Source organism: Tiliqua scincoides, chromosome 4 (assembly GCF_035046505.1).
Source record: "Tiliqua scincoides isolate rTilSci1 chromosome 4, rTilSci1.hap2, whole genome shotgun sequence".
Taxonomy (NCBI): Eukaryota; Metazoa; Chordata; class Lepidosauria; order Squamata; family Scincidae; genus Tiliqua; species Tiliqua scincoides.
Window position 1 is genome coordinate 189,910,182 of NC_089824.1, and position 19,669 is coordinate 189,929,850.

At 43.1% G+C, this 19,669-nt stretch overlaps 1 protein-coding gene across 3 annotated transcripts in view; it reads right to left on the bottom strand.

Annotated features, from left to right (window-relative positions):
- The window catches only part of NDRG3 (NDRG family member 3), a 61,443-nt gene extending 51,705 nt beyond the window's left edge, over positions 1-9,738 (bottom strand). For 2 of the 3 annotated variants that reach the window (XM_066623410.1, XM_066623408.1), the window contains exon 1: positions 9,679-9,738. The gene's annotated coding sequence lies outside the window, so the exon portion shown is untranslated. The remainder of the gene's footprint in view (positions 1-9,678) is intronic. The other variant, XM_066623409.1, reaches the window with a different exon arrangement.
- Between the last annotated feature and the right edge of the window lie 9,931 nt (positions 9,739-19,669).

Below are 19,669 nucleotides of genomic sequence, written 5' to 3' on the forward strand. Positions count from 1 at the left end.
GGGTTAGAAGGCCAGATGCAACATGACAAACATCAGTAAAAGACTCAGGGTGGATAGGAGGGCTTTTTCAAGCACTTAAAAGCATGCTTTGGAGCTCTGCCCGCTGAGCCAAGCCTCCCACTGATGTTTGTTGTGTCCTTTCTCTCCCTGCCAGGTGGCAGGAGTCCAGAGGTCCAGTGATTACCACCAGACACCATCTCAAGTAGCACTGGTTGAGAAACACTCTCTAGAAGTTTCTCTTCCCCACTACAGCATATGTACAGGTAATTACTATGCTTGCTGTCAGCGATGTGATGCAAGACACTTGCCAGAGAGGCACACACCTCAAAGAATCAGGGAGTCCAGAACAGAAAGAGAAAGCAAGAATGTCCCACATGGAACCCAAGATCCCTCAGAAAACTCCTAAATACCCCGCTAGTGAGAAGGAAGCAATCCACCACAATTTCAGTAGTTGTGAGAACTACCATGATGCATCTGGCCATTCAAGGGGCCAGATTTTGAGATGACTTCATTTTATATAAGATTTTAAAAGCGGATATTCCTTATTTCACAGCTACCTGTGTTATACCAAGAGAATATCGGCATAACATGTATATTATATCATGCCTGAAATACTTGATTAGCGGAAGCAAGATAACTTGGGGATAGTTGCCTTGCAAACTCAATAAATATTCTTCCAAAACTGTCCATTATCTTTCCAGGTCTAGACTACAAGTTGTAGGAGGGAGATATTCACCATCAAACTCCACCATCAAACTTTTTATTGAGTTGATAACTATCTCGACTGCCATAGCTAGTTTAAACGGGCAATGGGGGAGGAGAGATGACTTCCCTAATCTGTTAGACACAAACAATCCCCTCCCCCCCACGTCCTTTGCAATTTTCAGCTGACAAACAGAAGGAATTATATCCTTCTAGAACCCAAGGAGTACAAAGCCAGTATTCTTGTATTATAATACAGTCAAAATCAGCTACAAAGGGGATAGTCTCAGGATCCGTCATAGCTTTATTCCAACCATTTATATTTCAACCAAGAATTTTAAGTACTCTCGGGGAAACAGTCCTACACTTCCTAGACTCTTTTAAACTATAAAATCAACCTTATTAGTTAACTGATTGGGAACATTTACAGTAGTTTCCTTAGGAATAGAAGTAGGAATAACTTATTTCGATTCTTATAGATCCTGATTTGTATCCAAGTCAATAAATAGAAAAAGCCCGGCTCTGTGAACTTCTCCTGGGCAAGGGTCTGAGGAAAGGGCATTGCTATTTAACACTATGTTACTCTCTACAGGCTCAGCAATGTCACCAGTGCTGCTGTTCACATTATCCACATTGTTACTTACTCCCAGAGTCTCACCCAGCCCTAAACAGGACTGGCTGCTTTCAGAATTACAAGGGCCTTCTGCAAGATTCAATATACAAAGCTGGGGAGTCTGTGTTGATGTCAATTCTATTGTATCCTCTGGCTCTACATGTGTCCTTCCCTTTAACTCCACCAAATTTGGATTTGAGAATTCTGCAGTCAAGAGAGTTTCTACTAGAGCAGGGGTGCCCAAACCCAGCCCTGGGGCCACTTGAGGCCCTTGAGAACTCCCAATCTGGCCCCCAGTGAGCCCCCAGTCTCCAATGAGCCTCTGGCCCTCTGGAGACTTGCTGGAGCCCGCACCAGCCCGATGCAACTGCCCTCAGCATGAAGGCCAACTGTTTCACCTCTCGTATGAGCTGTGGAACGAGGGCTCCCTCCACTGCTTGTTGTTTCACATCTGTGATGCAGCAGCGGCAGCGATGGAAAGGCCAGTCTTGCTTTGTGCAAGGCCTTTTATAGGCCTTGAGCTACTGCAAGACCTTCATTCATTCATATAACTTCCACCTCTAATATATTCATTTATGTAAATACATTCAAAGTTGAAACGTAAATTAATTCTTTTTCCCCGGCCCTCTAGCACAGTGTGAGATCATGTGGCCCTCCTGCCAAAAAGTTTGGACACCCTTGTATTAGAGGATCCTCAATCTGCAAAATTTTCTACCACCTCAGGCCTTCTGCCCCCTCCATCCACAGTGCTGCTCTGTAAGCTGCATATTGAAGACGGCACATCTGGAACAAGAACAGCTGATACACTCTGATACACTCTCAAAATGTGGGTCCAATGCCAACAGCATCCCTGGCCAATTTAACTGTGGATCTGTAGCCCCACTTTTAAATGGGGAGGACAAGATGGCCTTTCCCAACATTTCCTCCTTGTTTGCATTTTCTGTACCTGATTTTGAGACTGTAACCATGTTTTCCAAATTGGAATTACATTGCTTTTTTAAGGGTGAGCACCATCCTATAGAAATGTCCATCATATCACTTGTCATTTCAGGCTCCAGTATAGCATTTTCCAGACTACAGCAATTCTGCCTGTTCTGCTCAAAATGTTTCCCCAATTTGACTTCCAGATCTATCAGCTCCACTTCCCCAGGATTTGGTTCATCTACCTTCTCAATATTCTGGGTTCCTATTTTCTTATGGCTTACTGAATTGCACGTGTTTGTCAAATCTGGGTTCCAAAAGTGCCTACGATATGGTCGTTTAGCATTCATTAATTTTCTAGGACCCAACTCTTTAAATACACGCTGTGGAAAGATATCCTTTCTTCTGAATTGCCATATAAATCAAAAAATCTGAGATGGCACAGTTCTGGACCTAAAGTCTAGAAACAGCCTTTTATAGTCCTCCTGAGCAGGTAAGTTCTGTTGAGGCTATTCTGCAATTTTAAAGCTCTGCAAGAGAGCTAAGAATTTTGTCCTTACTTCTCCAAAGGTGAGCATCCCTTCTAGGAAGACAAATTAAAATCTGGTGACTTTGCAATATTCTGTGTACGCTCCTCTGCTCTACATGCTTTGTACAATTAGCACTACTTGGTTTTACTGTTTCATCCAGGAAGGGAGATAATTTTATGATGTTGTTGCTTGCCAAAGGCTGAAGCCTGCTAATTGGGGGAGATTTTAATGCTAGAATTGGTGCAAGTGACAATCAATTATCATCGTCTTATTGTCTAATTTCTGGAAAATCAGTTATTATTGTTATCTAATTTCTGGAAAAATGTTTCTATTATAATGCCACAGAAGGATGCCATTTCTAAGGATAAAATTATTAATAAGGCAGGAGAAGCTAGATCGGTAAATATGACTTCTAAACTTTCACTAACCATTATAAATGGGAATACTTTAGTTGATCCACGTGGTGAATATACCTTCATCTCACCACAAGGCGCTAGCGTCATTGATTATATGTTGATCGATGATGTAAATTATCCTAAAGTACTGAACTTCACAGTGAATGACCATGCAATAAGTGATCATCTTCCTATTTCCATTAAGGTGCAAGCTGAAGATGTGTTACACTCCAATATTGGTTAAACAGAAACTCAGATGCTGCCTTTAAGGCAGAAATGGACACCCAAAACCGCTGAAGCTGCCAAAGATATTCTTTGTGCAGCAAAGGTACAAGAGCTTAAGAAACAAAACTACTAGCACAAGAACACTGCTGGGTAAAATGGAATAACAACATTAATATGAATATGTGAGCTGGGCCTACAGTCACTAGAAAAATTCAGTGGAAGAAGCCATTCACTGCTTGTTGAAAAACTATTAATTCAAGATTGGGACTGCCTTCTAAGGGAGGCTAAGCATAAATGCTCCCTTTCTTATTTCGGAATTAAATTTCCCACTAAATTTTCTTTACCCGTTTATTGACGGTTCCCAAGTTGAGGCATACTTATATGATTGCACGATGCAATGCTTTACCAACGGCACAAATGAAGGGTCGTTTTCAAAGGATTCCTCCAGAGCAGCATTATTATGATTGTCCCTTAACTGCATTAGACACCCCGGTGCATATCTTTTTCCGATGCACAAAAATATACAGCAGGGAGAGATAGATTCTTAAAGAAATGGATACATAAATTTTCTGTTTTCGGACTCTTTAAGACTGAAATTACTGTTAAGTAGTCTTTGCAAAGAGTGTGTTCTGGATATAGCCAAATTCTGTTTCTATGTGGTTTTAAACTCTGGTTTTAAGATTTTAGATAAATAGGTGTATGGCTTATGTGCTGATCAACCTAATAAACGTGAACTTGATTATCGGAAGGTTAAGCAAACCACCTGCCAGATATTCCAGAAAAAACAGGAGAGCTACCAACAGTTGCAAAACTCTATTCCAGGAAGAAGAGAAACCCAGGATACAGAGCAGATTCAATATTCTAGCCTTATATTGATTGTAATCAGGCAAGCATATCAGGAAGGAGATGCAAGAGCACTTAAGTATTCCTAGGTCAGTGTCCACTGCCACACCTGTTCAGCAGCACACACTCACAGCCTGATTGGACTGGGCTACCTCCATGCACTCCAGACTTACCGCTGGCTGTAAGGATGCTGGGCCGCAACATTTGGTGCTGGGCTTCAGAGCTGGAATGAGCTGGAATGATGCATTGCTGGAGTGCCAAGCAGTAAGTTTCCCACCAACAGCCAGTGAGGCTTTCTGGGGCAGGGGGAAGCTAATAGCTATTGAGCAGGGTAGCTTGACACAGGGTAAGGAAACATTTGTTACCTTAGCCAGATAAGAACTCCAACTGCTTCCCTGGCCCCATAGGATACAGCAGTAGCCATTTCTGTGCCACTGTAGCCCTGGGTACCAGGGAAGCACAGGATTGTGCCCCTAGAAGGAGTGACAAATATGGTCAATTAGTTAACAATAGCTGAGCTCTATATGAAATTCATCAAGCATTTAAGCCAGCAAAACATCGGGGGGGGGGGAACTCCACACAAATACAACCTTTAAGGAAGTAAGGATTGCCTATATGAAAAAAAGGAAGGAGGCAAGTATGAGGAAAGAAAGACTCTTAGAACAAAGTTAATGGAAAACTGCTCATATGATTTTACTGCACTCAAGGTCATAAATTGGGGGACTGAACTTTAAAAAGTCTCCAAAGTGATTCTACAAACAATAAAGAAAATGTTCCTCTGTCTGCGAAGTCATTTATATTGAATCAGCCCTCAAGCACAACTTCTGAACAGCAGCATCATAGTTCAAGAAATCTAGGGCTATAAATCTGTAAACATCTTTGAGCCTATTTTAAAAGAGTCAAGTATAAGGGGATTATGGAACAGGGCTTTAAGTACTCAGTGCAATGGTGATGAGTTTCTCTACCCTCAGCAAGTGGCAGAAAGAAAGAGATCATTAATTTCTGCAGAACCCAACATATCTATGGAAGCATGATTATATACATGAATGATGGTTTAATTTCCCATCAAAATTATGCTTGAACTGCAGCCAGATGGCACTAGATGTAAATTCTAAGCAAGTCATCAGAACAAGACCCAAAGATCTCACTGCTAACCAGATCACAAGCTCCTTACAGAGATGGGAATTTATAAATAATAAACAGTAAAGTTATCCTTTCTTTATTATCAACAGTTGGAAACCAAGTGGTTAGGATTGCAGATATAGGGCACAATCATTGATTCAGTTTACAGCCTCAGAAGTTTCTCCCCCATCAATTCACCCGATTCACTCCACAAGCAGCATCCTGTGCAACCATAGAGTTCTCACAAAGTATTAGAACCATTTTAATAAATATACGTGATGAGTGAGCTTAAGTACATAAATATATATGTACCCTATGGGATGAGGATGGGGAGGTTAGAGAACAGCAAGACAAAGGCAGAGTAGGAGATGAAATTGGGAAAGGTAGCGTGATGGGATGTGATAGACGGTTTGGCACACTGAGAGGATGCAGGGACAAAGGAGCGAATAAGCAGCCCATCCTAGGGCATTCCGTGTACAAATGCTTTTATGCGAATGCCCGAAGTCTACGAGCAAAGGTGGGAGAACTGGAATGTCTGGTGACAAGGGAAAACATTGACATAGTGGGCATAATGGAAACCTGGTGGAATGCGGAGAATCAGTGGGATACCGCAATCCCGGGCTATAAACTCTACAGGAGGGACAGGCAGGGGCGTGTTGGAGGTGGGGTGGCCCTTTATGTTTAGGAAGGGATAGAATCCAGCAAAGTAGAGAATGAAGGTGGGTCCAACTCCACTGTAGAATCTCTGTGGGTTAAATTACCAGGCTTGTGCAGCGATGTAATACTGGGGGCGTGCTATCGTCCTCCAGACCAGAAATCTGATGGGGACCTTGAAATGAGGAAACAGATCAGGGAGGTGACAAGGAGGGACAGGGTTGTAATCATGGGGGACTTCAATTATCCTCATATTGACTGGGTCAATTTGTGTTCTGGTCACGATAAGGAAACCGGATTTCTTGACGTGCTAAATGACTGTGGCTTAGAGCAGCTAGTCACGGAGCCCACCAGAGGACAGGTGACTCTGGATTTAATTTTGTGTGGTATGCAGGACCTGGTTAGAGATGTAAATGTTACTGAGCCATTGGGGAACAGTGATCATGCTGTTTTGACATGCACGTTGGGGGAAGAATACCAGGCAAATCTCTAACAAAAACCCTTGACTTCCAACGGGCAGACTTCCCCCAAGTGAGGAGGCTGGTTAGAAGGAGGTTGAAAGGGAGGGTAAAAAGAGTCCAATCTCTCCAGAGTGCATGGAGGCTGCTTAAAACAACAGTAATAGAGGCCCAGCAGAGGTGTATACCGCAAAGAAAGAAGGGTTCCACTAAATCCAGGAGAGTGCCCGCATGGCTAACCAGCCAAGTTAGAGAGGCTGTGAAGGGCAAGGAAGCTTCCTTCCGTAAATGGAAGTCTTGCCCTAATGAGGAGAATAAAAAGGAACATAAACTGTGCCAAAAGAAATGTAAGAAGGTGATATGGGAGGCCAAGCAAGACTATGAGGAACGCATGGCCAGCAACATTAAGGGGAATAATAAAAGCTTCTTCAAATATGTTAGAAGCAGGAAACCCGCCAGAGAAGCGGTTGGCCCTCTGGATGGTGAGGGAGGGAAAGGGGAGATAAAAGGAGACTTAGAGATGGCAGAGAAATTAAATGAGTTCTTTGCATCTGTCTTCACGGCAGAAGACCTCGGGCAGATACCGCTGCCCGAACTGCCCCTCCTGACTGAGGAGTTAAGTCAGACAGAGGTTAAAAGAGAAGATGTTTCAGACCTCATTGATAAATTAAAGATCAATAAGTCACCGGGCCCTGATGGCATCCACCCAAGAGTTATTCAGGAATTGAAGAATGAAGTTGCAGATCTCTTGACTAAGGTATGCAACTTGTCCCTCAAAACGGCCATGGTGCCAGAAGATTGGAGGATAGCAAATGTCACGCCTATTTTTAAAAAGGGAAAGAGGGGGGACCCGGGAAACTATAGGCCGGTCATCCTAACATCCATACCGGGTAAGATGGTGGAATGCCTCATCAAAGATAGGATCTCAAAACACATAGATGAACAGGCCTTGCTGAGGGAGAGTCAGCATGGCTTCTGTAAGGGTAAGTCTTGCCTCACGAACCTTATAGAATTCTTTGACAAGGTCAATACGCATGTAGATGCGGAAGAACCCGTGGACATTATATATCTGGACTTTCAGAAGGCGTTTGACACGGTCCCTCACCAAAGGCTACTGAAAAAACTCCACAGTCAGGGAATTACAGGTCCTCTCATGGATTGAGAACTGGTTGGAGGCCAGGAAGCAGAGAGTGGGTGTCAATGGGCAATTTTCACAATGGAGAGAGGTGAAAAGTGGTGTGCCCCAAGGATCTGTCCTGGGACCGGTGCTTTTCAACCTCTTCATAAATAACCTGGAGACAGGGTTGAGCAGTGAAGTGGCTAAGTTTGCAGATGACACCAAACTTTTCCGAGGGGTGAAGACCAGAAGTGATTGTGAGGAGCTCCAGAAGGATCTCTCCAGACTGGCAGAATGGGCAGCAAAATGGCAGATGCGCTTCAATGTCAGTAAGTGTAAAGTCATGCACATTGGGGCAAAAAATCAAAACTTTAGATATAGGCTGATGGGTTCTGAGCTGTCTGTGACAGATCAGGAGAGAGATCTTGGGGTGGTGGTAGACAGGTTGATGAAAGTGTCGACCCAATGTGCGGCGGCAGTGAAGAAGGCCAATTCTATGCTTGGGATCATTAGGAAGGGTATTGAGAACAAAACGGCTGGTATTATAATGCCGTTGTACGAATCGATGGTAAGGCCACACTTGGAGTATTGTGTCCAGTTCTGGTCACCGCATCTCAAAAAAGACATAGTGGAAATGGAAAAGGTGCAAAAGAGAGCGACTAAGATGATTACGGGGCTGGGGCACCTTCCTTATGAGGAAAGGCTACGGTGTTTGGGCCTCTTCAGCCTAGAAAAGAGACGCCTGAGGGGGGACATGATTGAGACATACAAAATTATGCAGGGGATGGACAGAGTGGATAGGTAGATGCTCTTTACACTCTCACATAATACCAGAACCAGGAACATTTCCCCAAATGCAGTCACATACCATGGTAGCATCAAGTCTAATATACCAAATATAAAATATTGAAATGAGTGGTGACTCATCTGAAATTGGCTCGCAACCCACCTAGTAGGCCCCGACCCTCAGTGTGAGAAACACTGCTTTAAAAGCTACAATTGACTCTCAAGAGAGTAACACAGTTGTTCATTAACTCTCACAGAATTGCCCACACTACAAATGAAAGAATGATTCTTATTTACAAACAGCTTTGGCCACCTTTGTCTTTTTCCCCCAGAGAAACTGCACATCCAAGAAGAGTGAGAGGGAGAAGCACCAGCTCAAAGGTCATGCTTTGCTGATAATCATAATGATAACAACTAGTATGTATATACCACCTTTCTGGTTATTGGATTGCTCCCTTGCCTTTATTCAAGGTGGTTCACAAAGGCAGGAAACTACTTGTTCCAGCAAGTGCTGCAGCCTGATCTTAGATGTTTACATGGATGTAAGTCTCCAAACACTTGAAGAGAATCTACGTATTTATGCATGTCCATGGAAGACTGCAGCCTGAAATACTCCCCTTTGTCCCCAGCCTCTTTTTACCTACACAGAGAGCTGTTTACTCTTGACTAAACTGGTCAGCGATCACAGTCCTGCTGGGTGTCATTCCTCCCTCCCCTTGCATTGTTGTTTTCCCCCTTGTCCTCAGGGGTAGCTAAGGCTACAATCCTATCCACACTTTCCTGGGAGTAAGCCCCACTGACTACAATGGGTAGTAGACTTACTTCTGAGCAGAAATGACTAGGATTCGACTCTGAGGCTACAGTCCTATCCACACTAACCTGGGAGTAAGCCCCATTGACTGTAATGGAACTTACTTATGAGTAGACATGCACAGGATTGGCTCTCTGCTTGAGCCAGGTACTGCCTGGCTAGGCGGATTCGCAGCATCCCCGAGAGCTGCAGCATCCCAAGCAGGAGCCCGAAAGCGGACCAAACCAGGAGGAGGAGAGGGAGGAGAAGGGAAGGACGAAAGGGGGCCAGGCCGGTCCCCGCGCCTCTCCGGTGAAGGGCAGCAAAGAACAGGCAGCAGCACAGGGCAGGATCCCCCCAGAGCCGCCACGGGGACCAAAACAGACACTTCTCCTTAGACCTCCGGGCAAGGGACAGCAAACCACCCAGCACCAGCCCCGCTGCAACACAAGCAAAGCGGCGGCAGGACCAGGGCAAGGAAGCGCCCGGCGCAAGCCCGAAGGCAGCCCGCGCAAAGCCTACCTCCGGAGCGGCCGCTGCTCAAGTGAGCCTCCGCCTCCTCCAGCAGCGGCAGCAGCAACGCCAGCATGGGCGAGGAAGCCTCTACGGCTGCGCACTGCGACTTCATGCGAGCCCTAGCAGGTCTCGCGCAACCGCAGAGCATCCCTGGTGTCGGGACGACCCAAGACCGGCTGGGTTGCGAAGGCGCAGGGCCGGGCGTCGAGTAGTGGGGAGAGCGCTTCGTGTGGGCTGCTGGGAGCGAGCTTGCTCGTCCAGGGGGGAACTTTGTAACACCCGAAGCGCAGGCTCTTGGGAATGGGGTGGTGGGAGTGATGCAGGAAGGGCAGCGAACTGCATGTCACTGTTTGTTGGAATCAGGGAAGTGCGGTAGCTGGGGAGGCAGAGCCTCCCCACAGGAGTCTGAAAAGCTCTGCCGCCGCCGTGTGAGGCACTCAAGCACCCACAATCCACGCACAGGCTCCTCACATAGTGGCGGTGCTTTTTGAAGGACTCTGGGGGGAAGGCTCTGCCTCACCCAGCACTTTATGAAGGACTCCGGTGGGGAGCCTCAGCCTCCCCTTCCTCCCCACCCACCCTACATCCCTAATTGGAGTGTCCACAGAAACAAAGGGCCCTCTCGCTTGCCATATGTAAAGTTGTACATTCTGCAGTGACATATGGGAGGTTCAAGGATTCCTTGACAGCGATGGGTGCTGTTCATGTGAGCACATGAGTGGGGTCGCTTTGCCCTCATGATTCTATACTGCCCATTTTATTCAGATGCCCATATGAAGCTTTTAGATCTGGTGTTTGTGGAAAAGAACGTACAGTACATCTGGAGTGAGATACTGAGATATATTTTGTCACTTACTGACCCTAGGTTAGTGGAAAAGGTAACTGCCTTTCTGAAACTAGTAGTGTAGTAGATCAAGACATAGTGTACTGGGGCTTATTAAATGTTTCATTGTCGTAACTTGTATTTATAACTGTTTGCATACAGTATATATGCCAATAAAGATTCTGATGATGACGACAAGGAAAGCACGCAGGAAGGATGCCATTCAAAAGAGATGGCGCTGAAAACAGTTCAGGGCTGCCAAGTGGGAGTCCACCGAATGACCCTCAGGTTGCTCATTGAGATTCACACTCTGAAGGTAGGAAGTCAACCCACTGAGACTCTGTTTGTCAAGTGGCTAGACACATTTGCAGTGTTTCAAGACAAGTACCAAATCCTTGACACATGTTGAACAATCCAGACCCTCTTCTTGATTACAATCGCAGCGTAACTAAATCTAGAGCAGAGATGTTCAAGGCTGCAGTTCTGTATACAGGATACATACATAGGCTGTAAGCCTGTCTAAATTTACCTGGGAATAATTGCCATGGACTATAATGGGACTTGTTTCTGAGTAGTCATGCACAGTGGTCAAACAGCTCAAATCTATGCATGCCTACTCGGAAGTAAGTCCCAGTATAGTCAATGGAACTTACTCCTACATAAGTATGGATAGGATTGCAGCCTAAGTCAGTGGAAACTACTTCTGACCAGACTTGTAGAGAGTTTGTGCTATCAATTTTAAAACATAGTTCGAATCTGAGCCGTGATTCAAAATGAGCACTGAGAACACTGATATTTGTTTGATTTTAAGATTTTTATTGGGACTATGTGGGCTGGTGGCATTTTTCACAACTGAAACAGAATTGAATATCAAATTGGTAAACAACTGATCAGGAAGTATGTAATGAAAAACATGGGTTGTGTAGGGGATTCTTATGCAGTGGGGAAAGAAAGTGTTTTTATTTTACTTAGGGTGCAATCCTAACCAACTTTCCAGTACTGGCATAGCTGTGCCAGTGGGGTACATGCTGTATCCAGCAGGGAGCAGTCATGGAGGACTCTTCAAGGTAAGGCAATGTTTGTTCCCTTACCTTGGAGTTGCATTGCCCTTACCTTGACTCTGGAAAGTTGGTTAGGATTGCGCCCTTAGATTGTTAGGAAAGGACTCTGTGATTCTTGTGAATAAAGTGTTTTGGTGCGAGAAATTATTTTTCCCCAGAATATTATAAAGTGGGTAGGATTCTGAAGCTGGCATGTAATAAAAGTAAAAGCAAATATAAGAAAGAATGTGAGCACACAAAATAGAAGTAACCTATGGAACTTAACTGCCACAAGGACCCATTTGTTAGCGGAGGTGCATGTCCAATAACACACAGTGACATGTATTATACAAAATATTATATGAAATGCATTTATTATGATATACAATATGATGATGATATGCAATAGCATTTACATGTCGCTTTCTGAACGTGCAAAGTATAACGTATTATCATGATGTTGTCCTTTCAAAATTTGATAAGGTAAATAGTATTATTCCTCCCTCCCATATTGCAGATTAGGCTGAGGAGAGTAGCTTGCCTAAAGCCACCTTACAGCCCAATCCTAACCAACTTTCCAGTGCTGATGCAACCGCAATACAATCCCAGGGTAAGGGAACAAACATTTCCTGTTCCGTTGACATAGCTGCATTGGTGCTGGAAAGTTGGACAGGATGAGTTTATGAATGAATTTATGGCAGTTTATGGTTAGAACAGGAGAAGTCCTAATTGACAATTTAGCCCCTATGTTACCAACAGTGGTAAGAAAAGATGTAGATATCACCATCATGTTCTACTTTGTGTGATGTGTAGCCAGCTGTTTTCTGAAAACAAAATGCTAGCTAGATGGATTATTGCTCTGACTTTACATGACAACTGTTATACTCTCATTCTTTCAGATTCAACCCAGTGCAATATAGATTGCTTGTGTGCTTGTGGTGGGTTGTAGTTCTAGCCATGATTTGGCAAACAAAAAAAACAAAAAACTGCATATGGTTTATTCAAGTTGTACAGCTACTTTGGGCGGCTAAAACATTCTTCATGTTACTGATCTGTAATAGCATGTTGAGGAAGCCTCAATTACTGCCTGACCTACAAAAAAGACCAGAATTGTTTAGACAGGATTAGAAAGTCACTGACCTATTGCTGTCACAAGCTGAGCTGCAACAGCTGCACAAGCTTATTTGACTTCAGAGTGATTACTATTAAAGATGTCTAAATTTAAAACCATGTACAGAATGACACATCCTAGTGGAAGTCCCATTGCACTGTGGATCTACAATTGCATTTGTAGATCAAGCAAGTATGAAATAGGAGAACCCCATCTAGATTTGAATGAAATAACAGGCAAACAAAAAGCTAGCCTGCCCAGCAGCACAGATCTAAACTGCTAAACCTCATGTTCTGCTATAAAAATTGATGGGCACCTAAACTCATGGGAACAGCAAAAACAAGGACAGGGATTGCCCTAGGAGATAAATGTGTTGGCTGAGTGATTACATTACACTTGGAGCCAGTCATGGTTTTGACAGACTTATTGAACAGTTAATTAATTAGTGAAACCATGAACGATGCTACTTCTGTTAAGAATGTAGAATGCTGCATATTGTCATATGTAAAACATATTTAAGCTATCTCTAGGAATATAATTGTACTTTTAAATAACATTAAGAAAGGTTCTTAAGAGAGAGATGCCATAATTCCTTTCAAACACATACGTTCAGATTTATTCTACAGGTTTTTCATATACTTTCCTTACTGCCACTTGTTGAGGTCCACTCCTAAGGCCTTCAGATCCCTCTTGCAGATGTCCTTGTATCGTAGCTGTGGTCTACCTGTAGGGCGCTTTCCTTGCACGAATTCTCCATAGAGGAGATCCTTTGGGATCCGGCCATCATCCATTCTCACAACATGACCGAGCCAACGCAGGTGCCTCTGTTTCAGCAGTGCATACATGCTAGGGATTCCAGCACGTTCCAGGACTGTGTTGTTTGGAACTTTGTCCTGTCAGGTGATGCCGAGAATGCGTCGGAGGCAGCGCATGTGGAAAGCGTTCAGTTTCCAGCCCGCTTGGAGGCAGGCTGTGCAGCATGGCCTTTCCCACTTGGCCAACAGTCTGAGGCAAAGAGGCAAAGAAGGAAGGCCCATAGCCAGGGAGACAGACCAGGGACAGACTGTACTTGCTCCCAGTGTGGAAGGGATTGTCACTCCCGAATTGGCCTTTTCAGCCACACTAGACGCTGTTCCAGAACCACCATTCAGAGCACGATACCATAGTCTTTCAGGACTGAAGGTCGCCAACGTATCCTTACTGCCAAAACGTACAGATTACTCATATGTGTGCCAGCCTACTTGCTCACAATGGTGACAGCTAAAGTAAAAAAGAGTTGAGGGCTTTTTGAAACTCTGCAATGTGACAACAAAGTACAGTATATGACAAATTTTTAGAGATCGTAAATTGGACTTCCCATGATGTATGTTTGTGTGTATGTATCATCTTTGAAAAATAAATTCTCAAGAAATAAGAATGATGCATTTGGTTTGTTCTTCTGTGCAGGCTCTATGGTCAGTTTTATTTTCTGCCTGCACAACCAATAAAACAAAGACTTGTGGTGATGAAATTAGAAGAGCCATGAACATTTGCAATGATCAATACCAGCCTCTCTGAAAACAAGACTTCCTGGATCTGGCTGCAGTACAAAGCACTGCTGCATTAACCTAGTTTGTTAACTGTACGTATAAGTAAAAAAAGGAGGAAAGAAGGAAGTTAATTACTTTTAAAACAGATAAAACATTTTTTAAAGCATTCATTTCTTCTTTCTTTCATTTTAAATGAAAGAGAGAGTCATATTGTGAGGGCTGTGGACTAGAACTGACAAATTAAACTTAACAAAACTGAGATTGTATAAACAGGCTCCTATCAACTCTAGCTCTAGTGAGTGGTACAGTTTGGTGTAAATAGAACAAGGAATCAGGTGGGCTTGCCCCTGCTGCTTTTCAATGTTTGTTAATAAGGCAGCCTGAGGACTGGCTTTTAGGACTGATTTTAGGAATGGGTTAAGTCAGAATGCCAGATGTAGGGGAGAGCACCAGGACGAGGTCTCTTGTTATCTGGTGTGCTCCCTGGGGCATTTGGTGGGCCGCTGTGAGATACAGGAAGCTGGACTAGATGGGCCTATGGCCTGATCCAGTGGGGCTGTTCTTATGTTCTTATGTTCTTATGGCTTTCTCCTGGGAATCCTGCACTGACAGCCCAATCTTAAACTGTGTTGCCACAGCAGGGCCATATGGCCTCTGCTCTATACAGTGCAGTTTAGGAGCAGGTTAGAGGTCTCCTTGGGGTAATGGGATATTTTTCCCCTTACCCAAAGTAACACCCCAGCCTGCCCAGTGGGATTACTTGGATCTGCGAGTAAGCTGGCTATTAAGGGTCCAATCCTATCCAACTTTCCAGCACCAGTGCAGTCTCAAGGTAAGGAAACAAATGTTCGCTTACCTTGAGGAGGCCTCTGTGATTGCCTCCCCAACACAGGATGCAGCACATGCCCCATTGGCACAGCAGCACCAGCACTGGAAAATTGGATAGGATTTGGCCCTAAACTGGCATAAGCCCAAGCAGCCTCATGTAGGGTGTTCAGACCCAGGAGGGAGGATGGGATATGGTGGGGACCTGCTCCACTGATCCCGCCCCCTCCCAGGCTTGGTCTGTCCTGCTCCACCCTCTCCCAGCCCAGAAACGCCCCGCCCCACCTCCATTCCACCTTTACCCAGCACTTCTCTTACCTTTGGTAGCCAATCCTCTGGATCTGAGTCTTAGGTATCACAACATGCTTTATAGCACATTTATGACACCCTCAGCCAGCTCAGGGACTGCAGCACTGGCAGATCTGCAGGGTAAGACTGTGTTCTCAGGGCACAATCCTATCCAACTTTCCAGCACCAGTGCAGCTGCAATGCAGGCCCAAGGTAAGGGAACAAATGTTCCCATACCTTCAGGAGGTCTCTGTGATTGCCTCCTCACCAAAGGATGCAGCGCATGCCCTATAGGCATGGCTGCACCAGCACTGGAAAATTGGATAGGATTGGACCCTCGGTCTTCCAGCACCTGGGTTTAGAACTGTGATACTTCCCTCCTTGCTATTTCAGTTTTCATTTCCTGAAACATTTGGTACCTGACATATCCTATTTGGTTCTGTACTGGCTTGGTGAAAAAAGGCATAACTGACTATCAGCTCAATCCTAACCAACTTTCCAGTGCTGATGCAGCCTCAGTGCATCCCTGAGATAAGGAAATAAATATTCCCTTACCTTAAAAAGATCTCCATGACTGCCCACCCACTGCAGGATGCAGTGCATGCCCCTTTGATGTGGCTGCATTTTCACAGGAAAGTTAGTTACGATTGGGCTGTATGACTGCATGTCTTTTGGGATTGTCTTTCTGTGTGATGGGAAGCACCACCAATAGGATTATTATCTGTAGGCTTGATATGAAGACATATTACTAAAAACAGTTGTGATATCTCTTTTGCATGTTATACTTTTCTATGTTGGGGGAATCACTTTTCAGAGAGAAAATAAGCTTTAAATGCTCATTCAAAGCCCTCCCCCAGATTCAGTTCAAAAGTGATTGTGTTTTTCATGAATAGACTGGAAGTCACACTGACTCTTGGAGTGATGCAGTCTCCTCATTCAGAGTCACCAGTGGTACAGAAGTGCCTATTACTGCTAACAGAGCTCCTGTGGGGATCTAAGCCTATTAGAGAATCCCATGGACCATGACCAGCTGCAAAAGCAAACCAGTAAGAAGAGAAAGAATTACAGCTGTTGTCACCAAAGGAACATAAAATGCACAATGACCTCAGTACCATATCACCTCTGGGCCTGTTTGTACCATGTCTACCCCATAAACACTGCAAAATAGGTAAGCTGCAATTGTTTACTGATTCACCTAGTTGGTAACTACATATGTGTAACTTTTGATTTAACCCATTTTTGCCCAGCCCACAGGTGTACAGATTTGATCCCTGTTGCAAAAAGCAACACTGGGCAGAAATGGCTTAAACACAAATTTTAATCAAATTCCAGAGGGGTAGCTGTATTAATTTGTTGCAGCAAATGCAACAAACAGCCCAATTCTATCACACTTTCCTGGAAGTAAGCCCCACAGACTCTAATGGGACTTACTTCTGAGAGTAGACTTGCATAGGATTGGGCTCAAAATCATCCAGGGGACTATCATCCATTAAAGACTAGCATGTTTATTTGGCAAACGTTTACTTTACTTTTACTTTACTTTCTGAAACCTTTATTGGCATATCAAATGATTAACAATTGTACTTTACAATTGACAGACAATTTGCATAACACTCAACAATTTAAACAAGATACTAGAATTATTTAAATTCTAACAGCGTTACTTTAAGGATCTCGGATAAGTAACCAGCAACAGCTGCAGTTAAGGAATCACAAACATCACTCATAAACTTGGAGAGAATAATATCAGAGGGGATAAGGTCAGAAGGGATCCAAGAACCAAGGTAATGATTCCGAATATCAAAGTGTGCTGGGCAAAGAAAGAGTATATGAAACAAAAAATCAGGAGTCTCATGACAAAAGAGACAGAGCCTTTTCTCCCGAGGAATGTTAAAAAAATGGCCAGAATGAACTGCCGACGGGAAAATGTTGAGGCAACCTAACATAAAGGCTCGTCTATGTAACGGATTGGTTAATTTATAAAAATAATTAGATGCATGATTAAAGGATGGGGCCAAACCAAGGGAAAGAGGGGAACAAACAGAATTGAGACTATTACTTAGATAATTAAATTCAAATGCTAAGAGCTTGTCTTTTATGAATGAATATGCTCTTGGAAGACTCATATCTGCCAGGGATTCTAATGAGAGGTCGAGAGAAGCAAGTTTATTTTCTACCAGCCGAAACCAAGAAGAAAAATAAGAATCTCTTAACAAATCATATAATAAGGAACCGGAATGAGAATTTAAAAACAGTTTAAGCCAATATTTAAAAGTAAGTAACCAGGCAGTAGTTGTTGGAAGATGGATACCTAATTCTAGGATAATTGTGGAAACACGAATTAAATTTGGAATCCCTAGAATTCTACGAAAAAAAGATGCTGCGATCTGATCAATATCCTTATTAATTACTTTAATCCAAATTGGGGCACCATAAAACAAATGAGAAAGAATTTTGAAGTGAAAGATCTGGATAGCAGCAGGAACATACTGGTTACCTTCATTATAAAAAAATTTTAAAATTGCTTTAAGTTGGGGAGAAAGAGATGAAGTGATAGCTTTCTTATGAAGAGTCCAAGAAAGTTTATAATGAAATATAAGACCCAAATATTTATAAGACTGGACTTGCTTATATATATTTGGACCTATCATCCATGTTATGGGGGACCAAGAGCAGGAAAACACCATAATTTGAGTTTTGTTTGAATTGATTGTTAGGTCATTTAGTGTACAATACTCCTGAAATTTAGCCAAGATGCAGTGAAGTCCAGATTTAGTTAGAGATAATAGTACTGCATCATCTGCATATAAGAGAGTAAAGACAGGGACCCCGTTTAGAACCGGAGTAGAATGAGTAGAAGAAGAAAGAAAAGAAGATAAATCAGATAGAAATAAATTGAATAATAAGGGAGCAAGGATACAACCCTGGCGGACACCATTGTGAATAGGAAATCTGTCAGTGAGAATATTAGAATTTGGAATCCGAACCTGACAAAAATTCTGAGAGTGTAATTGACGTAGCAGGAATAATAAGCGCAAGTCTATTCCCCATTTAAGTAGTTTGGACCATAAAAGGTCTCTATTCACAGAATCAAAAGCACCTTGGAGATCAACAAATGCAGCAAAAAGGTTAGCTTTATTATAAATAAAATACTTCTCTGCTAAATAAGTCAACGTAAAAATATGGTCAAGGGTATAAGCTCCTGCCCGAAAACCAATCTGTTCCTTTCTGGGGAGGTTTTTAGAAATTGCCCAGGAAGAGAGTTTTGTTAAAAGATACTTTGAATACAATTTTCCAATGTTTGATAATAAAATTATTGGGCGATAATTTGAAGGTGATGAAGGGTCACCTTTTTTATAGACTGGAATGAGAGTAGATGTCAACCAGGCATCAGGAAAACGACCTGTGGAATTAACCAAGGTAAAAAAAGATGCAAGTGGTTCTGCCCACCAATTGGGATTATTAGACAAAGTCTCATTCAAAATGTTATCGGGCCCAGGAGATTTACCGGGTTTTAAAGAAAGAATTAACTCATATATTTCATTAGGGGAAACTGGAGGCCATTCCAAAAGATCCTGTGAAGTATTGCTGGGAGGTTGAATTGGGGACAAGGATGAAATTTTTTTTGAAAAAAAGTCAACCCAGGTAACTGCAGAGATAGATGGAAGCAAATTTGAGATTGAACAGGTTGACCTGGAAACTAAAGTCCAAAAGGCCTTTTGATTATGGGAAATAATTGCAGAATGTAATTTATCCCACTTACGCAGAGCATACTGATGTCTTTTCTCATCAAATAAATCATAGCATGTTTTGCGTAAATAAAAATAGTCTCTTAAAAAAGATGGAATTGGATGAGAACGAATGAAAAAAAAGAGAGCGTATTTGTTTCTTTAATTGACAACAATCAGCATCGAACCAAGAATTATGGTTAAAAGGAACCCTGGATGGTTGTGAGGAACTAGAGGAGCTAAGAAAATTAACTAGAGAATCAATTAAAGAATCGTAATCACTTATAGCTGAGGATGGAGAAGAAAAAGAAAGAAGGTTACGGATAAGAACAATAATCTCCGGGTGACTAGTCCACTGGGAAAAAGCTTGTTGTGAAGTAAAGGACCATTTATAAGATCGACTGGGGTTAGAAGGAAGTGAAGAAGAGTGGGGCACATCATGGGGAAAAGAAAATGTTAATAAAAGTGGAAGATGATCTCCCTCAGAACGATGGCCCACTGAGAAATCAGAGAGGAAAGGTAAGAGATCAGGGGAAACAAGGGCATAATCAATAACACTCGGGCCTCTCACTGAAAAATGAGTAAATTCTCCTGGGGAATCATTACCTCTAGAGCCATTTAATATAACTACATTAGCAGAGGCACATAAAACG